General features: G+C 45.1%; 1 protein-coding gene across 13 annotated transcripts in view; it reads right to left on the minus strand.

Moving 5' to 3' along the window:
• The window catches only part of LOC122557729 (F-actin-monooxygenase mical2-like), a 296,049-nt gene extending 276,045 nt beyond the window's left edge, over nucleotides 1–20,004 (minus strand). For 3 of the 13 annotated variants that reach the window (XM_087996409.1, XM_087996410.1, XM_087996412.1), the window contains exon 1: nucleotides 19,716–19,998. The gene's annotated coding sequence lies outside the window, so the exon portion shown is untranslated. Of the gene's footprint in view, nucleotides 1–6,679; nucleotides 6,845–19,715 lie in introns of all 13 variants that reach the window. The other 10 variants (XM_087996419.1, XM_087996421.1, XM_087996420.1 and 7 more) reach the window with 8 other exon arrangements.
• Nucleotides 20,005–20,413: the final 409 nt, after the last annotated feature.

Consider the following 20,413-nt stretch of genomic DNA (forward strand, 5'->3'; position numbering starts at 1 on the left):
AGGACATCTGTGTTCAGGTAAATTTGAATAAAATCCCATGCTTTGTAATTTGCTTCCTATCCTCTCCACCTCCCTTTCTTCTCTTTTAAAGATCCTTCTGAAAAATCCAGTCCTTCGAACAGGACTTTGGTTACCCCTTTGGATAACTTCTTATTCTGTTCAGTATTTGTTTTGTATTTTGATTCTGTCAAATTCAAATTGTTATTGTCATATAATGAAAGATGAAAGCCTCAAAAATCAATGTTACAAATACTAATGGAGAACCACACAAGACTTTGAGTCATATTTCTGATTTTTAATGGAGGCATTAATCTATTTATTTAGATGGAGTTATTGCCTACACTAAAACACAGGATGCAAGGAATGCCACAGGAATGTTTTAAATATACCACCACGAAGCACAATAATTTCTAAGCAAGTTTTTATTCCACATATAAAGATGTGCTTTATCTGAGCAAGAATTTTTGACTACTGCTAATGTGCTATCCATCAATCGCTCAATTGTCCTTCATTGACTAACTCATTACCCTTCATGTAGTTTTAAGTTAATTCAAATTCAAAACAATTCAAATGGCTCAAATATCCATTCCAGATCTTTAGTAGCTTGAACTGAATGGAAAACCTCCTGTGTTTTCCTGTCATAGTTTCTTAACATAACATTCAATAATATTAACTGCAACAATGGGAAACTTGCACTATTTTCAAAGCTGCAGATTATCAGGGGCGAATGTCTGGAATTCTTTACCTCGAGGGATGTGGATTTTCAGCCATTGAGTATATTTGAGGCTGATGTCAATAGACTTGTGGATTCAAATGGGGTCAAGATATAGATGGAAGCATTAAGTTGAGATGTTCAACAACAGTTGAAGACTGTATTTAAAAGCTGTGAAGACAGCATTATAGCTAAGACAATACAGTCTATGCTTCTTTGTAGGATACTGTAGCAATTTCAAGGCAGTCATATTACAACATGTACAAGGCAAAATACGGCAGCCTCGATCTCCCTTGTCAAACAGCAGAAAATAACATTACTTAAGAATGATACTCAAGGAGCTAAGGAAACAATTTGGTCCTTCTTCAAGTATTAAATATTCTCCTGCACTTGCAGGACTGACATTTTTGACGCAAGACAAAGAAACCCAAATTTGTGGCAAATCTAACATGAAGATGTTACAAAAAGAAATAACTTACATTTATATAGCACTCTGCACAACATTGTGTTGTTCCAAAGGGTTTTAAACTCTATGAGTTACTTATAAAGTGTGATCTCTGTTACAATGCAGAAAGCTCAGAAACTAAATTTGCACTGAAATAGTAACAATGTGATAATTCTTAAAATGCTTTATTGGCATTGATTGAGGAATTAACCTGGATGCCAAGGAGACCTCGCTACCCTTCAAAACGTTATCGTTTATATGCATGTGAGTCGGCAAACTGATCCTTGGTTTAATATCAGCCGCCCATCAGTACTGCACTGCAGTGGTACCGTGGATTATGGGCTCAAGTTCACTGTGACATGGCTGAAACTGACTTGATGCTACCACAAACACTTTTTTCTATATATCAATTTTTGCATGGCATGGGAAGTTCAACAAGGGTAGATATCTTGTGAAGAATTGAAATAAGGCTCTTAGATATAATTCAGACCCAATTTTAAAGATATATGTTCTGTTCTAGTTTTTATACAATATTTTGCAACATAATTATTTATAGCCTTTTTATAGTGCTACAAATGGACAATTAATTTTCAACATTCAACATCCTTAGGATTTTTCGTAGACTTAAAAGTTTAGGAAAAATCCTTAAGGTGGCTTTAGTGTTCACCCAACCATAGGTTGAACAAAGCTTCATGAAAGCATCAATAAACAAGACTCAGTCCAAATTGAAAAGCACATACCATAAAAATGACTGAAATCACTCATTCAGATTTGCATCTTCTGTTTGATTGACATCCTTCTGAAATTTTCACATATTGGAATGCAAGACTCACCTAAAGATTACCCAGTGTAGAAAAACAATGAAACCAGACACAGAAATGTACAATTGAACTGTATGTCAGATAATTGTTTTTGGCAGAGCAGAGAGAGTGAGAAAACATATGACAGCGGAATTGGAAGACTTTCTCCCAGTTTTCTCTCAGCCTGTGTAAAATAATACGAGATGATAAAGCAATTTAGAGATACCTTCACTGTGAACTAAAATATGTCTGCAAACTTTGCTGAGGATACCAATCATCAATTAAGTTACCATGATCTCAGTTAAACCCCAACATCAGGGCGGCACGGTGGCTCAGTGGTTAGCACCGCTGCCTCACAGCATCAGGGTCCCAGGTTTGATTCCAGCCTTGGGCGACTGTCTGTGTAGAGTTTGCATGTTCTCCCCGTGCCTGCGTGGGGTTTCCTCCGGGTGCTCCGGTTTCCTCTCACAGTCCAAATATGTGCAGGTAAATTGGCCAAGTTAAATTACCCATAGTGTTAGGTGCATTAGTCAGAGAGAAATGGGTCTGGGTGGGTTACTCTTCGGAGGGTCGGTGTGGACTTATTGGGCCAAAGGGCCTGTTTCCACACTGTAGAGAATCTAATTTAAATCTAATCTCAAACTGTACTGTTTTATGTTCTAACTCTAAGGGCATTTTTAAGCTGCGTACTTTGAACTTTTTGTACTATACACACTCCCCTAATTAAACCTTATACCAGTTTTTGTTGATGTGCTTGCCGTTATGTTTTATTATTTTTCTTCATGTTACTAAGCAATAATATTACTAAAAAAAAAAACTTTGCAGTAACCTCTTTTATCTTGAGCTGCAAAACCATGTCTCAATTGGAGTGTGATGCATGCTAAAGAGAATTTAAAGTCTTTGTTGAAGTCACCCAGGATGGGAGGGGTGGGTGTGTTAAGAAGTAGGGAGTTTAGTCACTCCTCCTTACCTGATCATAATAGTGGAAGATCTTTAACATCCCTCGGATCATAAATTCGTTCTACAGTGCAAGTCAATGAGTTGGTACAACATCACCACCATTGTTGGAAGGGTGTAATTACAGCATGTTTCATTTTCACTGAGATATCAATAATAAATGTGGGCAGAGGAAATAATAATGCAATGGGCTGGTAGAGCATGCATACAAATGGAATTTTTTTTATTTTTGTTTGTAGGTTGATAGGAGACCTGGATAAGTAAAAAATACAGATTATTGGTCTCCTTCCTATCGAAAAGATGTTGTGAAACTTGAAAGGGTTCAGAAAAGATTTACAAGGATGTTGCCAGGGTTGGAGGATTTGAGCTACAGGGAGAGGCTGAACAAGCTGGGGCTGTTTTCCCTGGAGCATCGGAGGCTGAGGGGTGACTGTCTAGAGGTTTACAAAATTATGAGGGGCATGGATAGGATAAATAGACAAAGTCTTTTCCCTGGGGTTGGGGAGTCCAGAACTAGAGAGCATAGGTTTAGGGTGAGACGGGAAAGATATAAAGGAGACCTAAGGGGCAACGTTTTCACGCAGAGGATGGTACGTGTATGGAATGAGCTGCCAGAGAATGTGGTGGAGGCTGATACAATTGCAACATTTAAGAGGCATTTGGATAGGTATATGAATAAGAAGGGTTTGGAGGGATATGGGCCGGGTGCTGGCAGGTGGGACTAGATTGGGTTGGGATATCTGGTCGGCATGGACAGTTTGGACCGAAGGGTCTGTTTCCGTGCTGTATATCTCTATGACTGTATGTACAAACAGCAAGATTTTGTTCAATATGGCAACCATATTAGTGTGGTTGACTGTTCTCAAAGCTATGGAATACTTAGTAGGTCAGGCAGCACAATAGATCAGGCAGCATCTAAGGAGCAGGGAAATTGATGTTTCAGGCAAAAGGCCTTCACTACTATGAGTAAGTAGGAGTATGAGTAAGGTAGAGTCATAATGACACACGAGGCCATTCAACCAGCCTTACCAATTCCACTACTCTCTTCCTGTAGTTCTGAAAGCTTATTTTGCTGAAACGCCTGTCTAACTTCCTTTAGAAATCTTTGACTGCCTCAGAGGAAGATAGAAGTGGAAGCAATAAATTCCAGATTATCACTTGATGTGAAAAAGGTCTTCCTCACATTTCCTGTGCACGGTTTTTCCAAAACCTTACATCTACGTCTATCATCCTGTATCATCAGCTTTTCTTTGATAACCTCATCTAAACCGGACATAATTTGGGTAAATCTCCTCTACACCTCCTCAAGGACCTTCACATCGTTCCTAAAATGTGACTAGAACTGGATTCAACAATGTAGTTTTAGACTGAATGGAACTTTACAAAAAGGTACACCATAATCTTTCTGCTTTTGTATTCATTGTCAATTCATAAAGCCCAAGATCTCCATCTGCTCTGCTGACTACTCTGTCAATATGTTTTATCACCTTCAAACGTTTATGCACTGGGCCTCCTCCCTCCAAAACCCTTGAACCCTATGCAGTCTTTGGAATAGTGTCATTAGTATATATTGTCTCTCCTTGTGTTACATCTGCCAAAATGCATCACCTCATTATTTTTCTGTATTACAATTCATTGTGGTCCTGGACTAATAACTCAAAGGCTTAGGGCTCCAATCCCAGTATGGTAAATTGTAAAATTGAAGAAAATCATTCTGAGAAGAATATTCAATAAAAATGTCAGATGTTGTATGAGATAGTGGTTTGTAGTTATGCCATGAGAAACCAGTATATCTACCTTAATCTGTTTGTCTAAAATTCCTCTTTTTACTCTTTGACTAACTAGTTTCCTGTTGATAATGTTTCATTTTGTTTCAATGTATATTAATTCTGAAAACATGCATTTTATTTTCTAACCACAAACCACAATGAAAAACAACAAAGAAACTGGTCTGAACAAGTTGCTAATCCTTGTCTGCCCAGACGATGGGTGCAATATGTGCCAACATCTGTGATACAAGTCAAATCTAGCCTGTCTTACCTATTAAAGGGAAGGCTCATATTTCAACTACAAGATTCATCTATGAGAAAGGCTGCATATTACATTAAAACAGTCACTCAGAATTTCATGCCAAGGAGTTTTGCCTCTCAAGTCAGACATGGTCAGGAGTTCTTTGCTCCACTATGGAAACGAGAACAGAATCTAAGCTGGCATTCTCAATGCAAAACGGAAGGAGTGCTGCACTTGGAGTTATTTTCCTTTATAAAAGATGTTAAACTAAGGCCCTATCTGGCCTCTCAGGGAGATGTAAATTACAGCACTAATTTGAAGCAGAACAGGAAAGTTATCTCCGGCGTTCTTGTGTTTCAAAGTACTTTACTGCCTACATTTGAAATATGGTCACTGTTTCAAAAATCTACAACAGCACCCAATTTACACATTGCAAGATTCCATCACCAGGAGTGCAGTGAGATGAATAATTGAATGATCTTCTGTTTTCATAAAATTGGTTGAGAGACAATTACATAACTACCTCCCTGGGATAAACTCTGAGATGCCACTTCTGCTGTAGAAACATGTTTCATGGCAGAGAGTGAATTGCAAAATTGCTATCATCCTCAGTAGAGGCTTTATTTTAAAAATAGACAGATTCACCTCTCTTGCCATTTGAGTTCAGCTGATTTGCATTCAGAAACAAGAGTAAAGGTTACTGTGTTAAATGGGAACAGGGATAGAAGATTATAGTCTGTTCTCACTCAAACAGCATTGTCACCCACACAAGAACATGAAGAACATTAACTATACTTTCTGAAAATACAGTAAAAAGTATTTTACAAAGATAAATGCAGATGAGGAAAGCTATTGCCCCATCTGGATAATTCTACTTTACATATCATTGATTCCCACCTTTGGAGCCCCTATCCCACCACTTGGAAAAACTCCAGAGATTTCTCTCCTTTGATCTATCTCAAGACCACAGCAGTTGCATTTTCATAGCACCTTTAATAAAGTATCCAAATGTACTTAGGGTGGTATGGTGCTTAGTGGTTAGCTACTGCTTCCTCACAGCCCAAGGACCCAGGTTCAATTCCAGCCTTGAGTAACTGCTTGTGTGGTGCTTGGATGTCCTCCCTGTGTCTACATGGAGTTCCACTGGGTGCTCTAGTTTCCTCCCACAGTCCAATTATGTGCAGGTTAGGTGGATTGGCCATGCTAATTTGCCATTGTGTCCAACGATGTGTAGGTTGGGAGGGTTAGCCAAGGGAAATGGGGGTTATAGGGACGATCTGTGGGGGAAGCTCTTCGGAGATCGTGCAGACTCAATGGACTGAATGGCCTCTTTCCGCACTATAGGGGTTCTATGATTCTAATTCCCAGACATTTATGCAGTAAGTAGCCAAGATCTGCATGTATTACCTGAAACTGTACTTCGTGGAGGCAGATTCAATTGTGACTTTCAAAAGGGATTTGGCTAAGTATCTGAAGAGGGCAAATTTGTATGACTACAGGATAAAGGTAGGGAGCATAACTAGCAGAGTTGCTCTTATGGAGAGTTGAAATGAACAATAGGTCAAATAAACTCCTTCTGTTCTGTATGATGCTATGATTCCTAAATTGCATATTTAAAGACATCTATGTTCTGAAACAGACAGGACTTGAATCTCTTTGTTGCTGATAAATGGGAAACACTGCTTTGTGGCCATTTCTTATCTTTAATATTGACAGGTAAGGGTGAAAATTAATTCCTTGGGTATGAACACTTACCACCCAACATCAATTGCTGCTCCCTGGTTTATCAGGCTCTCCATGCAGTTAGGGTTTAACTTTGAATAGCGTTGTCGAATAAACCTTTCTAATTCATTCATTATCACAAGTCAGATCCATCCTAATGGTCTTCTTTCAAGTTTAATGACCACCAATGTGTTAACCCTTTAAACAAATAAAAATGACAGATTTACCATAGAAGATTTGGTGATAAGGAAGAAAAAAGATGTTGAGTTATATGAAAGACCGATGCTGGATATTAAAAAATGACAAAGTGGCTGATATAAATAGGGCCCTGGGTGTTGCAGTGGTACTGCCCCTATCCCTAGCCTAGGAGTCCCTAGCCTGCTGGCTCCAGGGACATGATTTTACATCTTCATAAAAGTTTGATTAGAAAATATCTATAAATTCTGACAATGCAGGTTGTGTGGAGGTAAAAACCAAAAGAATTGCAGATGCTGCAAATCAGAAACAAAGACAGAAGTTGCTGGAAAAGCTCAGCAGGTCTTACAGCATCTGTGAAGAGAAATCAAAGTTAAGGTTTCGGGTCCAGTGATCCTTCCTCAGAATGTTTTTGAGGAAGAATTACCAGACCTGAAACATTAACTCTGATTTCTCTGCACAGATGCTACCAGACCTGCTGAGCTTTTTTCAACAACCTCTGAGTTACGTTTGAGGGGCTGAATAAAGTGCAGTAAATAAAATTAAATTTCATGTGAACAAACTTCATTGGCTGTGAAACATGTTCAACCATACTGCGATTGCAAAGGATGCTACATAAATGTAAGTTTCATTCGTATAAACCTATCCTGTTTTGCACGAGGAAGAGTGTGCAAAAGATAAAGATGCATTTTAGGAGTTGTAACAGTTCAGTACCACAGCAAAGAGAAAGCTCTTTTATTTCGTTGATACATGTCTTGTTAAAAAGCTAACTCTCCAACTCAGAATCCCTTCAGGGAAAAAAAGTCATTTTAAAGTTTGAATAGTTATACTTGGCTTCAGTTTTAAAAGGAAACTTCTGTCAATTTCCTGAAAGTTTATTAAAATCTGTTAGGTCTTTAAATTACTGCTAAGTAGTTTAGTTTATCTTTTATTACCTCACATTAGTCACCATGTACTGTAATATGATGCTGAGAGGCTGACACCATTTCATGAATTATAAATCTTTCCCAGTAGTGTTCGACTTGTGAATGTAATTATGCATGAGAACCCAAAATGAATACTGTCAGACTGCAGAGTGATATTCTGATGTGGTTGTCTGGTACTGTATATACACAGATTCTACACACATGTAGAACAGGCAGTTAATACTAGCAGATAGAAAATACTCTAGAGAAACTTAAGATACTAAAATGGTCAAATTCCAAGGACCAGATGGCCTAAATCCTAGGATTTAAAAGAGGTACTGCAGGGATAGGAGAACCACAGTTAAGGATTTCGCAAAACTAGGACAGATAATTCCCTAATTCCCCAATGAAAATCAGAGAGACTGCCCTGCATTTGGAGAAATGTTAAGACTCTGAGGGCAAAATGACCACTGTCATTGGAGATGGATGTTCTCTCTCTTGGAACTGCCAGCCAATGAACTGGCTGGTCGCGCTCTGGTTGCAGCGCTCCATCAGGAGCAGTGGCTACTGTCGGGGACTGTATCCACTCCTCAACGGTGGTCATTGTTGGAGCCAGATGGAGAGAAGGGTTATCAGTTTAGCCAAGTCTCAGTAAAGTGGGGAAGAGAAGTGAGGATGGGCTGGGAAAGGCCTGGGGACAGAGCACGACCTTCAGATGGAGAAGTTCTCTGATTTACCAGGTGGCACTAAGAGAAGGTGCCCACTCCTTCTCTGCCAGTATTACAATGCACTAGATCTGGCAGGCTTCAAAATGACCTCCCTCCTCTACCTGCCAAATACAAGCATGCAAACAGAACTAGCCCAAGTATAGGTGGGTCACCTGTAGTCTCTCTCCCCACAGTCAAAATTGTGGTGGGATCAGGGCGGGGCAGGTAAGTACCAGAAAAGGCATGCACAGCATGATGCCTACTTTCAGACGACACCACCCCCACTCTGCCAGCATGATCTCGTAAATGATCAAATTCTTAAATTCTGCAAGTGTCCCAGCAGATTGGAAGTTAGTAAATGTAACATTGGTATTCAAAAACAAAAAAAAAGAGTGACAGAGGAACCAGAGAATGATAGGCCAAGTAGACTTAGATCAGGCGTCAAAAAAATCCAGGAATCTATTTGGAAGAAACATTAACAATGTGCTCAGTAATTCAGAATATTACCAAGACACTGTCAACATGGTTTCATAGAAGGGCAATAGTGGTTAACAAAATGTTTACACTTTTTGAGGAACAATTAGGGTAAATAATGGAAAATCAGTAGATGCAGCTTACTTAGATTGCATTTAAATAGAGTGCAGCCGAAAAGTTTAATATGCAAGCTATAGGTTCATGGAGTAGGGTGGACTATTAGTATTGATAGAGGATTAGTTTAAGGTTACAAGCAAGGAGTAGGGATAAATGGGGAATTTTCAAATTGCTGGCTGTGACAATTGGGGCATTACAAGGATCGATGTAGCAGCATTAATGACTCAAATAAAAGGGACCAACAGTAATCTGACAGTGACTTCAGTAGATCCTGAGAAGTTGTTTCTCCTGGCCGAGAAATCTAAAACATAGGGGCATAGTGTCAGGATAAGGGGGATCTATTATTGAGGACTGAGATGACGAGAAATTTTCTCGCCAAAGGGCTTCGAATGCTTGGAACTTCCTGCCCTATACGGCTGTGAATGTGTGGCTTTCTCTATCCCAGAGAATTGAGCATGTGAAGGATTCTCTACCCCAGAGGATGATGAATGCTCAATCATTGAGAATATTCAAGGAGGCGATTGATTGATTGATTTCTTAGACAATCAAAAGATAAAGACTGGAGAGAAGAGATAATGGAGTTGAGGCAGGAATGAGCCACAACTGTCATGAATTGTGGAGCAATCTCAAGGGGCCATATAGGCTACTAATTTTCCTATTTGTTATGTTCAAATGTTAGCACAGACACAGGCAACACTCACACATAGGTAATACCAGACTGAGACCAACCAAAGTCATCCAGTTCCCATCCCCAAAGTAATATCACTGAACCAGTTGAGCTTTTAATAACAATCCAAGAATTTCATTATCACTTTTATTGCCCTCAGTTTTTTATTTCCAGGTTTTGTAAATTGAATTCAAATTCTCAGTTTGCTCCTGTTCTCTGAATTATTGGTCCCCTTGATTCTTTAATGAAAGTGCATCAACATGATACATTAATTGTGTGTCTTTCTCCACACATTCTACATGTGCCTGCTGAGTATTTCCAGTATTTTATGCTTTTACCTGGTACAAACACCACATTATTATAGAATGTCCAGTTAAATGATAAGCATAAAACAATATTTTGATAACCTCAAAAATTACATGTACAAAAATTCTACATCATATTCACATCTCAAACATTTTATGAAATTGTGCATAGGACACTTAACTTTTAGTGTGTTGCTCATTCACATACAGGTTGCAGTGGCTTTGTGACATACAGTAAATTCCCAATAACACTGAAACAGTTAAAGAGATGGTTTGCCAAAACGCATAAAGGTGGATAAATCCCCAGGATCTGAACTCTCTGTGGGAAGCTAGGGAAGTAATTGCTGGGCTGCTAAGATATTTGTATCATCGATAGTCACACATGAGGTGCTGGAAGACTGGAGGTTGGCTAATGTGGCGCCACTGTTTCAGAAGGGTGGCAAGGAGAAGCCAGGGAACTATAGACCAGTGAGCCTGGCCTCGGTGGAGGGCAAGTTGTTGGAGGGAATCCTGAGGGACAGGGTGTACATGTATTTGGAAAAGCAAGGACAGATTAGGGATAGTCATCGAGGCTTTGTGCATGGGAAATCAAGTGTCTCAAATTTAATTGAGTTTTTTGAAGAAGTAACAAAGAGGATTGATGAGGGCAGAGCGGTAGGTGAGATCTATATGGACTTCAGTAAGGCGTTCGACAAGGTTCCCCATGGAAGACTGGTTAGCAAGGTTAGATCTTATGGAATACAGGGAGAAAATTGGATTTGCATACAGAACTGGCTCAAAGGTAGAAGACAGAGGGTGGTGGTGGAGGGTTGTTTTTCAGACTGGAGGCCTGTGACCAGCCAAGTGCCATAAGGATCAGTGTTGGGTTCACTACTTTTTGTCATTTATGTAAATGATTTGGATGTGAGCAGAAGAGGTATAGTTAGTACATTTGTAGATGACACCAAAATTGGAGGTGCAGTGGACAGCGAAGAAGGTTACCATGGATTACAACGGGATCTTGACCAGATGGGCCAATGGGCTGAGAAGTGGCAGATGGAGTTTAATTCAGATAAATGCGAGGTGCTGCATTTTGGGAAAGCAAGTCTTAGCAGGACTTATACACTTAATGGTAAGGTCTAGGGAGTGTTGCTGAACAAAGACACCTTGGAATGCAGGTTCATAGCTCCTTGAAAGTGGAGTAGCAGGTAGATAGGATAGTGAAGAAGGCATTTGGTATGCTTTCCTTTATTGGTCAGAGTATTGAGTACAGGTGCTGGGAGGTCATGTTGCGGCTGTGCAGGACTTTGGTTAGACCACTTTTGGAATATTGCATGCAATTCTGGTCTCCTTCCTATTGGAAAGATGTTGTGAAACTTGAAAGGGTTCAGAAAAGAGTTACAAGGATGTTGTCAGGTTTGGAGGATTTGAGCCTTAGGGATAGGCTGAACAGTCTGGGGTTGTTTTCCCTGGAGCATCGGAGGCGGAGGGGTGACTTTATAGAGGTTTACAAAATTATGCGGGGTATGGATAGGATAAATAGACAAAGTCTTTTCCTGGGGTGGGAGAGTCCAGAACTAGAGGCATAGGTTTAGGTTGAGAGGGGAAAGATATAAAAGAGACCTAAGGGGCAACGTTTTCACGCAGAGGGTGGTACGTGTATGGAATGCCATAGGAATATTTAAAAGGCATTTGGATTGGTATATGATTAGGAACGGTTTGGAGGGATATGGGCCGGGTGCTGGCAGGTGGGACTAGATTGGGTTGGGATATCTGGTCGGCATGGCCGGTTGGCCCGAAGGGTCTGTTTCCATGCTGAACATCTCCATGGCTCTATGACTCTATTAGCAATGTTCAACGTAACTGGTCAATCTAATTGTGGTTTGATGTGATACTATGGTCAAGGTTCACATAGCTCTACCTGAGTTTGTGAACAGAATTAAACTTCAAGTTAAGGGTTAGACTTTTTCAAAGTAGCATGCACTTTGGCAAACTGGAATTATACCACTGTCTGTGCCTATGCATGAAGAATGCACTCGGTCACAAAGTATAGATTAACTCTTAACTCTAGAATGAGCTAACACAACACATCATAAGTATAAAGTTTATAAAGCTCCCAGTCGGCTGCAACCAGCAAAAAGCTGAGGAATTGACTCTGCTAGGAACAGTTGCTGGGGGTTATCACTGAATGGTAAATAGCTCAGTGTTCCATATACACACACATTGTCACACTTTTAATTGTGATGGAAACTTTGAAAAGATGAATGTGACAGGCAGATTACAGTGAAGACCATAATTCCAAACTAAAACCTCAGAGGCAAAATGACAGGTGATGCAATGTCTGTTTACGAATATGTGCAGATGGCAAGCTGCAACAATGTTGAACACTGGTAGTCACGTCAGGTCACACCTGAACCCACAGTCATGAATACATTACTCAAAGCCACATAGAATTGGCATACAATATGCAGAGTGGCATGCCAGGTTTTCAAACTGGGGGATCTCAGAAATATATTGGTGTTCTTGGAGGGAATGTCAGGGTTTCTCTCAGATCGTCAACTTTCTGCATTTGATGTTGTTGTCTTTACATCTTAGATTTCTTTGGAGAGCTGAATTCAGAACTGGAAGGATTCACAGGGTGATTAACACTGACAACATCTCTTCTATTATCTTGACCATTTCTACTATAGTCAATTCAGTATAGGGGTGTTAGTTCTACCCCGATAAACCAGAAACTTATGAGCTTCCACAGTCGATACAATGGGAAGGAGATACTCACACCTACTTGATCCTACCGGATTATTAGTGTTAGAATTTCGGACCTTTCAACTCAAAGAAGGAATAACCATCATTGAGTCAAACACTCTATTATGGAGTTCTTCCCATTTCTAACAAAACTTCCCAGACTGTCAGTATGTTTGCTGGCTCCCACATGTTTAAATAATCACATTTCAGATTTGGAAAGCTTGGAACTTTGTGTTTAACTCAAATCTTTTCAGGCGAGATATGTTAGCTGTCTTATGGGGCTACAGTAGAGGATGGGATACTGTTTGGTGCATCTAGCCTCTATTTGCACTGTAGGGATTCTTTATGTGATGCTTATAGAAGGCTAGGAGTCTGCCTAGGCTGGTGTCATGTTACACAGTCCTGATTCTTTAGCACAACCATCAGTGTGGCCCCACTGGAACACTTACACATACAGTTGGTTCTTGACTAATCAATTCCTAGCTCTTTACAAACAATACAACAACATATGAAAGTGTAGACTGGCCTAAAGAGAGTCAGGTTACCAACGAAGTACGTTGGGTCCCTATCTGTCAGGGTGTAACAGTTGCACTGAGTTGTATAAATCCACAGTTTATCCTGAGTGGAAAAGTGGAGAAAGCTTCCCAGTACCTGCTCTGCTCTGCATTCACACTCATGCTAACAGTCAATGTGAGGAAAACTGGATTGTCACAAATACTGCACTTCATGGCAAAATGCACACTACATCCCAACAGCAATCCTACAGGGAATCACATTATCAATCATTGAACATAAATAATTCAGATGGTACACTAATATTTTGCATCCAAATCAGTAGTGCATTGTGCCGAGTTATACTCTGTAACAAACCACATTATACAAAGTTCCACTCTGCAGAAGATCATGTTACACTGAGTTCCATGCAATAATGGACCAAGTTACACTTGGTCTTGTTATAATATCATTTGCTATAGCACAAGGTCTACAGCACACTGCATTACACTGAGTTAGGGCCTATAATGGATTATGTCTCACTTGGCCCAATTATTATGAGTTCAACACGATAGTAGACTATGTTCTGGGATATAGCAGGCTGTGGTACAGCAGGGACTCAACATATTAGTGACTATTCCATATTATGACTCCCTACATAACTAAACTTTAAAAGTACTTCTTCACTGGCAGGGAAAAACTTAGGGACATTCTGAGGTCACCCAAGGCACCATATAAACCCAAGTCCTGATTTTCTATCAATCTATTCCAGTAGAAACCATTGACAAAGTCACCAGGTACAGCTTTGAGGCATCTTAGTCTTCTAATATGAGCATTCTCCACTATTTTCAGGTAGGAGTTGAATGAAAGGTCATCTGACAGCAAATTGTTTGCTGCATCGGTATTTGTAGGAGTCTTGCGGTGCAGTAGTAAGGTCCCTACCTCTGAGCTTGAAGGCTTAGATTCAAGTTCCACCTGCTCCAGATATATCATAACTTGTCTGAACGATGTGATTAGAAATATCTTCCATCAGTGTTCATAGATGGAAGGATGCCAGCCCTAACCTGTGAATTCCATTGCTAAAATACTGAGCAGTGAATGCTAAGCCTATGACCCAGCTAAACACTCCCCAACAGTATTACCTACATGTCCCCTTTTTTCCAACAGTAATTGGTCTCATGGATGATCAAAGATACAAAGTCAGGAAGCAACTGTCCTGTTGCCCAACTAACTTGAATTTCTCCTAAAATATATTGTGCTTACAAACAATATAATGCAGTCCTTGGTATAATATGGTCTGACAGCGTCACGTGGTTCACTATAACATGTAACTCGATACAATGTGGTCTTCTATAGAATGGAACTCATTACAATGTGGTCCATTTTCGCACAGAATTTGGCATAACACAGTTTTATCTTAGACCCGAAAATATTCATTTTGCAAATATGTCTACAAGCAGGAGCTTGTTACAACCTAATTACCCTGCCTAACAAGTATCTATCTATCTCCACCTTAAAAATATTCAATGACCCCACCTCCACTACTTTCTGAAGCAGACAGTCCCAAAGCCATTCGTACCCAGAGAGAAAACATTTCTCCTCATCTCTGACCAAAGGTGATTCTAATTTAAATCAGTGTCCCCAAGTTCAGGACTGATTCACAAAGTAAAACAATCTTTCAATCAAGAGCATACACATACATGCTTGTGTCTGGCTATTTGACTTCACAGAAAATATTAGAGATTGTTACTCTAACAGAAGTTGCAAAAGGAAAAATAGTAGTAGTAATCTCACCTGAGACAAAACATTCTGTGTACAACACCCCTTCAGAGACTTGAGCAGATATTAGATATTGCAGTAGCGCTGCGCCGTCAGAGGGTCAACACTGACAGAGCGCTGCGGTGCACCGTCAGAGGGTCAGCACTGAGGGAGCGCTGCGGTGCACCGTCAGAGGGTCAGCACTGAGGGAGCGCTGCGCTGCGCCGTCAGAGGGTCAGCACTGAGGGAGCGCTGCGCCGTCAGAGGGTCAGCACTGAGGGAGCGCTGCGCCGTCAGAGGGTCAGCACTGAGGGAGCGCTGCGCCGTCAGAGGGTCAGCACTGAGGGAGCGCTGCGCCGTCAGAGGGTCAGCACTGAGGGAGCGCTGCGCCGTCAGAGGGTCAGCACTGAGGGAGCGCTGCGCCGTCAGAGGGTCAGCACTGAGGGAGCGCTGCGCTGCGCCGTCAGAGGGTCAGCACTGAGGGAGCGCTGCGCTGCGCCGTCAGAGGGTCAGCACTGAGGGAGCGCTGCGCTGCGCCGTCAGAGGGTCAGCACTGAGGGAGCGCTGCGCTGCGCCGTCAGAGGGTCAGCACTGAGGGAGCGCTGCGCTGCGCCGTCAGAGGGTCAGCACTGAGGGAGCGCTGCGCTGCGCCGTCAGAGGGTCAGCACTGAGGGAGCGCTGCGCTGCGCCGTCAGAGGGTCAGCACTGAGGGAGCGCTGCGCTGCGCTGCGCCGTCAGAGGGTCAGCACTGAGGGAGCGCTGCGCTGCGCTGCGCCGTCAGAGGGTCAGCACTGAGGGAGCGCTGCGCTGCGCTGCGCCGTCAGAGGGTCAGCACTGAGGGAGCGCTGCGCTGCGCTGCGCCGTCAGAGGGTCAGCACTGAGGGAGCGCTGCGCTGCGCTGCGCCGTCAGAGGGTCAGCACTGAGGGAGCGCTGCGTTGCGCTGCGCCGTCAGAGGGTCAGCACTGAGGGAGCGCTGCGTTGCGCTGCGCCGTCAGAGGGTCAGCACTGAGGGAGCGTTGCGCTGCGCCGTCAGAGGGTCAGCACTGAGGGAGCGTTGCGCTGCGCCGTCAGAGGGTCAGCACTGAGGGAGCGCTGCGCTGCGCCGTCAGAGGGTCAGCACTGAGGGAGCGCTGCGCTGCGCTGCGCCGTCAGAGGGTCAGCACTGAGGGAGCGCTGCGCTGCGCCGTCAGAGGGTCAGCACTGAGGGAGCGCTGCGTTGCGCTGCGCCGTCAGAGGGTCAGCACTGAGGGAGCGCTGCGGTGCGCCGTCAGAGGGTCAGCACTGAGGGAGCGCTGCGCTGCGCCGTCAGAGGGTCAGCACTGAGGGAGCGCTGCGCTGCGCCGTCAGAGGGTCAGCACTGAGGGAGCGCTGCGCTGCGCCGTCAGAGGGTCAGCACTGAGGGAGCGCTGCGCTGCGCCGTCAGAGGGTCAGCACTGAGGGAGCGCTGCGCCATCAGTGGGTCAGCACTAACGGAGCGCTGCGCTGCACCATCAGAGGGTCAGCACTGAGGGAGCGCTGCGCTCTTGGAGAATCAGTGGCTGAGGAAGTGCTGCACTGTCAGAGGGTCAGCACTGTGGGAGCGCCGCACCGTCTGTGGGTCAGCACTGTAGGAGTGCCGCACTGTCGGTGGGTCAGTACCGAGGGAGTGCCGCACCGTCGGAGGGTCAGCACCGAGGGAGCACTGCGCTCTTGGAGAATCAGTGGCGAGGAAGTGCTGCACTCTTGGAGAATCAGTACCGAGGGAGTGCTGCACTGTCAGAGGGTCAGCACCGAGGGAGCGCCGCACCGCCGGAGGGTCAGCACCGAGGGAGCGCCGCACCGCCGGAGGGTCAGCACCGAGGGAGCGCTGCGCCGTCAGAGGGTCAGCACTGAGGGAGCGCTGCGCCGTCAGAGGGTCAGCACTGAGGGAGCGCTGCGCTGCGCCGTCAGAGGGTCAGCACTGAGGGAGCGCTGCGCTGCGCCGTCAGAGGGTCAGCACTGAGGGAGCGCTGCGCTGCGCCGTCAGAGGGTCAGCACTGAGGGAGCGCTGCGCTGCGCCGTCAGAGGGTCAGCACTGAGGGAGCGCTGCGCTGCGCCGTCAGAGGGTCAGCACTGAGGGAGCGCTGCGCTGCGCTGCGCCGTCAGAGGGTCAGCACTGAGGGAGCGCTGCGCTGCGCTGCGCCGTCAGAGGGTCAGCACTGAGGGAGCGCTGCGCTGCGCTGCGCCGTCAGAGGGTCAGCACTGAGGGAGCGCTGCGCTGCGCTGCGCCGTCAGAGGGTCAGCACTGAGGGAGCGCTGCGTTGCGCTGCGCCGTCAGAGGGTCAGCACTGAGGGAGCGCTGCGTTGCGCTGCGCCGTCAGAGGGTCAGCACTGAGGGAGCGTTGCGCTGCGCCGTCAGAGGGTCAGCACTGAGGGAGCGTTGCGCTGCGCCGTCAGAGGGTCAGCACTGAGGGAGCGCTGCGCTGCGCCGTCAGAGGGTCAGCACTGAGGGAGCGCTGCGCTGCGCTGCGCCGTCAGAGGGTCAGCACTGAGGGAGCGCTGCGCTGCGCCGTCAGAGGGTCAGCACTGAGGGAGCGCTGCGTTGCGCTGCGCCGTCAGAGGGTCAGCACTGAGGGAGCGCTGCGGTGCGCCGTCAGAGGGTCAGCACTGAGGGAGCGCTGCGCTGCGCCGTCAGAGGGTCAGCACTGAGGGAGCGCTGCGCTGCGCCGTCAGAGGGTCAGCACTGAGGGAGCGCTGCGCTGCGCCGTCAGAGGGTCAGCACTGAGGGAGCGCTGCGCTGCGCCGTCAGAGGGTCAGCACTGAGGGAGCGCTGCGCCATCAGTGGGTCAGCACTGACGGAGCGCTGCGCTGCACCATCAGAGGGTCAGCACTGAGGGAGCGCTGCGCTCTTGGAGAATCAGTGGCTGAGGAAGTGCTGCACTGTCAGAGGGTCAGCACTGTGGGAGCGCCGCACCGTCTGTGGGTCAGCACTGTAGGAGTGCCGCACTGTCGGTGGGTCAGTACCGAGGGAGTGCCGCACCGTCGGAGGGTCAGCACCGAGGGAGCACTGCGCTCTTGGAGAATCAGTGGCGAGGAAGTGCTGCACTCTTGGAGAATCAGTACCGAGGGAGTGCTGCACTGTCAGAGGGTCAGCACCGAGGGAGCGCCGCACCGCCGGAGGGTCAGCACCGAGGGAGCGCCGCACCGCCGGAGGGTCAGCACCGAGGGAGCGCCGCACCGCCGGAGGGTCAGCACCGAGGGAGCGCCGCACCGCCGGAGGGTCAGCACCGAGGGAGCGCCGCACCGCCGGAGGGTCAGCACCGAGGGAGCGCCGCACCATCAGAGGATCAGTACTGAGGGAGCGCTGCGCTCTTGGAGAATCAGTACTGAGGGAGCGCTGCACCATCGGAGGGTCAGTACTGAGGGAGCGCTGCACCGTCGGAGGGTCAGTACTGAGGGAGCGCTGCACCGTCGGAGGGTCAGTACTGAGGGAGCGCTGCACCGTCGGAGGGTCAGTACTGAGGGAGCGCTGCACCGTCGGAGGGTCAGTACTGAGGGAGCGCTGCACCGGAGGGTCAGTACTGAGGGAGCGCTGCGCTCTTGGAGAATCAGTACTGAGGGAGCGCTGCACCATCGGAGGGTCAGTACTGAGGGAGCGCTGCACCGTCGGAGGGTCAGTACTGAGGGAGCGCTGCACCGTCAGAGGTTAGTGCCAAACTGTAGGAGGGGCAATGTTGAGGGAATACTGCACTGTTAGAGGGTCTGTAATGAAAGAGCACTGCATTGTTGGAGAATCAATACTGATGGACCAATACGCTGTTCGAGGGTTAGTATTGAGGGAGGATTGCATTACTGGAGGGTCAGTATTGAGACAGCACTACACTGTTGAAGGTTAAACACCGAGTGAGTGCTGCATTGTTGGATGGTCAGTACTGAAGGAGCACTTCATTGTTGGAGGATCAGTACAGATAGAGCATTGCGCTGTTGGAGGATTTGTATCGAGGGAGTGCCGTACGCTGTGTCCTTCAAATGAGATATTAAATCAACGTTTATTCTGCCTTCCTGGGTGAAATGTGAAAAACTGACAATGGAATTGTTTTGAGCAAGAATTAAGGCTTGCTTCTATGTTTGACTAATTGTTGATCCTCAATCAATATCATCTAAAAAAAAAGTCTAACTGGCCATTATCACTTTGCTGTTTTAGGAGTCTGCACGTTAGCTACTGATTATCCTACAACAGTGACTACATTTCAAAAAGTACTGAATCAGCTTTAAAGCACGTTGGGAGAGGTGCTATAGAAATGCAGATTCTTTCCATTAAGATTCTGTATGATTCTCACTGACAGTTACAGTATCAGAGTCAACTTATTCGCATATTTCTATCCCCGTGCCCATTGCCAAATAAATCCAGCAGCGTATTTGGTGTATTTATAGCTAGCAACATAAATAGCTATGCTGAGCTGTTGATTTCTGGTGCAAAAAGAAGGAAGATAAGGTAGCTCGGAGGGTTAATTATTAGACAGCAGCTGCACTTTACATGGTCTTAAGTCTGGCTCTGAGTAATTCCATACAATACTTTGGAAACCTGACACAGTCTGGAAACTCAAAGCTGCTTGTAAACTTAGCTGCTCCCTAGTTTAAAGAATAAAATTGCTTTGCTAAATGAATGGTGATGGAACTGCGGGAGTTTAATTAGCCGGACTTGACTGAGTGACACTTGTTTTGAACTGAGTTTTCAAAGAAAAGTAGCTTGTTTTTGTACTTACATCAGCAGAGCCCGAGGGTTGCTCGTTGTTATTTGCTGATCCTTTAAAAGGCAAGAGGGTTTTAACGGTTGTTAGGATGAAACATGTTTTAGCACAATTCTCTCGCATCGCTGGTAACCAACTGAAGTCCTTGTGGGGGAAGCCACTGAACTGGGAGAGCTTGCTCCCAGTCCAGTTCAGTCCTAGGATTCACTTGTCCCTCATATACAGTACACACACACACACATACACAAACACGTTTGAACAGACTGATCTCAGCGTATATGTGACTGGCTTTGGGCACGGCTAATCACCGAGCAGCACCCAATCAGAGACTAGGGAGTGTTACAACTGACGTTGCTCACTATCTGCCAGCAAGCTAAAAGTTATCATGAGCATGGTTGGAGTTACATATAACTTTTTTTTTTAATCTTTTAACTTTATGCTGACCGCATGACAGCCTTGCCCATGTACATTTTTAAGTGGAAGTTTCCAGAACGGTTTTAAGGAATCTGATTCACGAGTTTGTAATGATGTCACCACTTCTCCAAGTTAAACAGCCCCAAGTGTTCCCTGGTCGCTCTTCTGCATATTCACAACAAACAGCTCTGCACTGCACCAGATCGCTAACGTTTAGGGAGAAAGTGGAAAGGTCACTGGTAGTTGTTTCACTAAATGTCCTGTGAGTAATGCTGACACTGTGTATTTTGAAAATTACT

The sequence above is a fragment of the Chiloscyllium plagiosum genome, unplaced genomic scaffold (assembly GCF_037043375.1).
Source record: "Chiloscyllium plagiosum isolate Xiang-an unplaced genomic scaffold, Cpla_swu_hap1 HiC_scaffold_18, whole genome shotgun sequence".
NCBI classification, from domain to species: Eukaryota; Metazoa; Chordata; class Chondrichthyes; order Orectolobiformes; family Hemiscylliidae; genus Chiloscyllium; species Chiloscyllium plagiosum.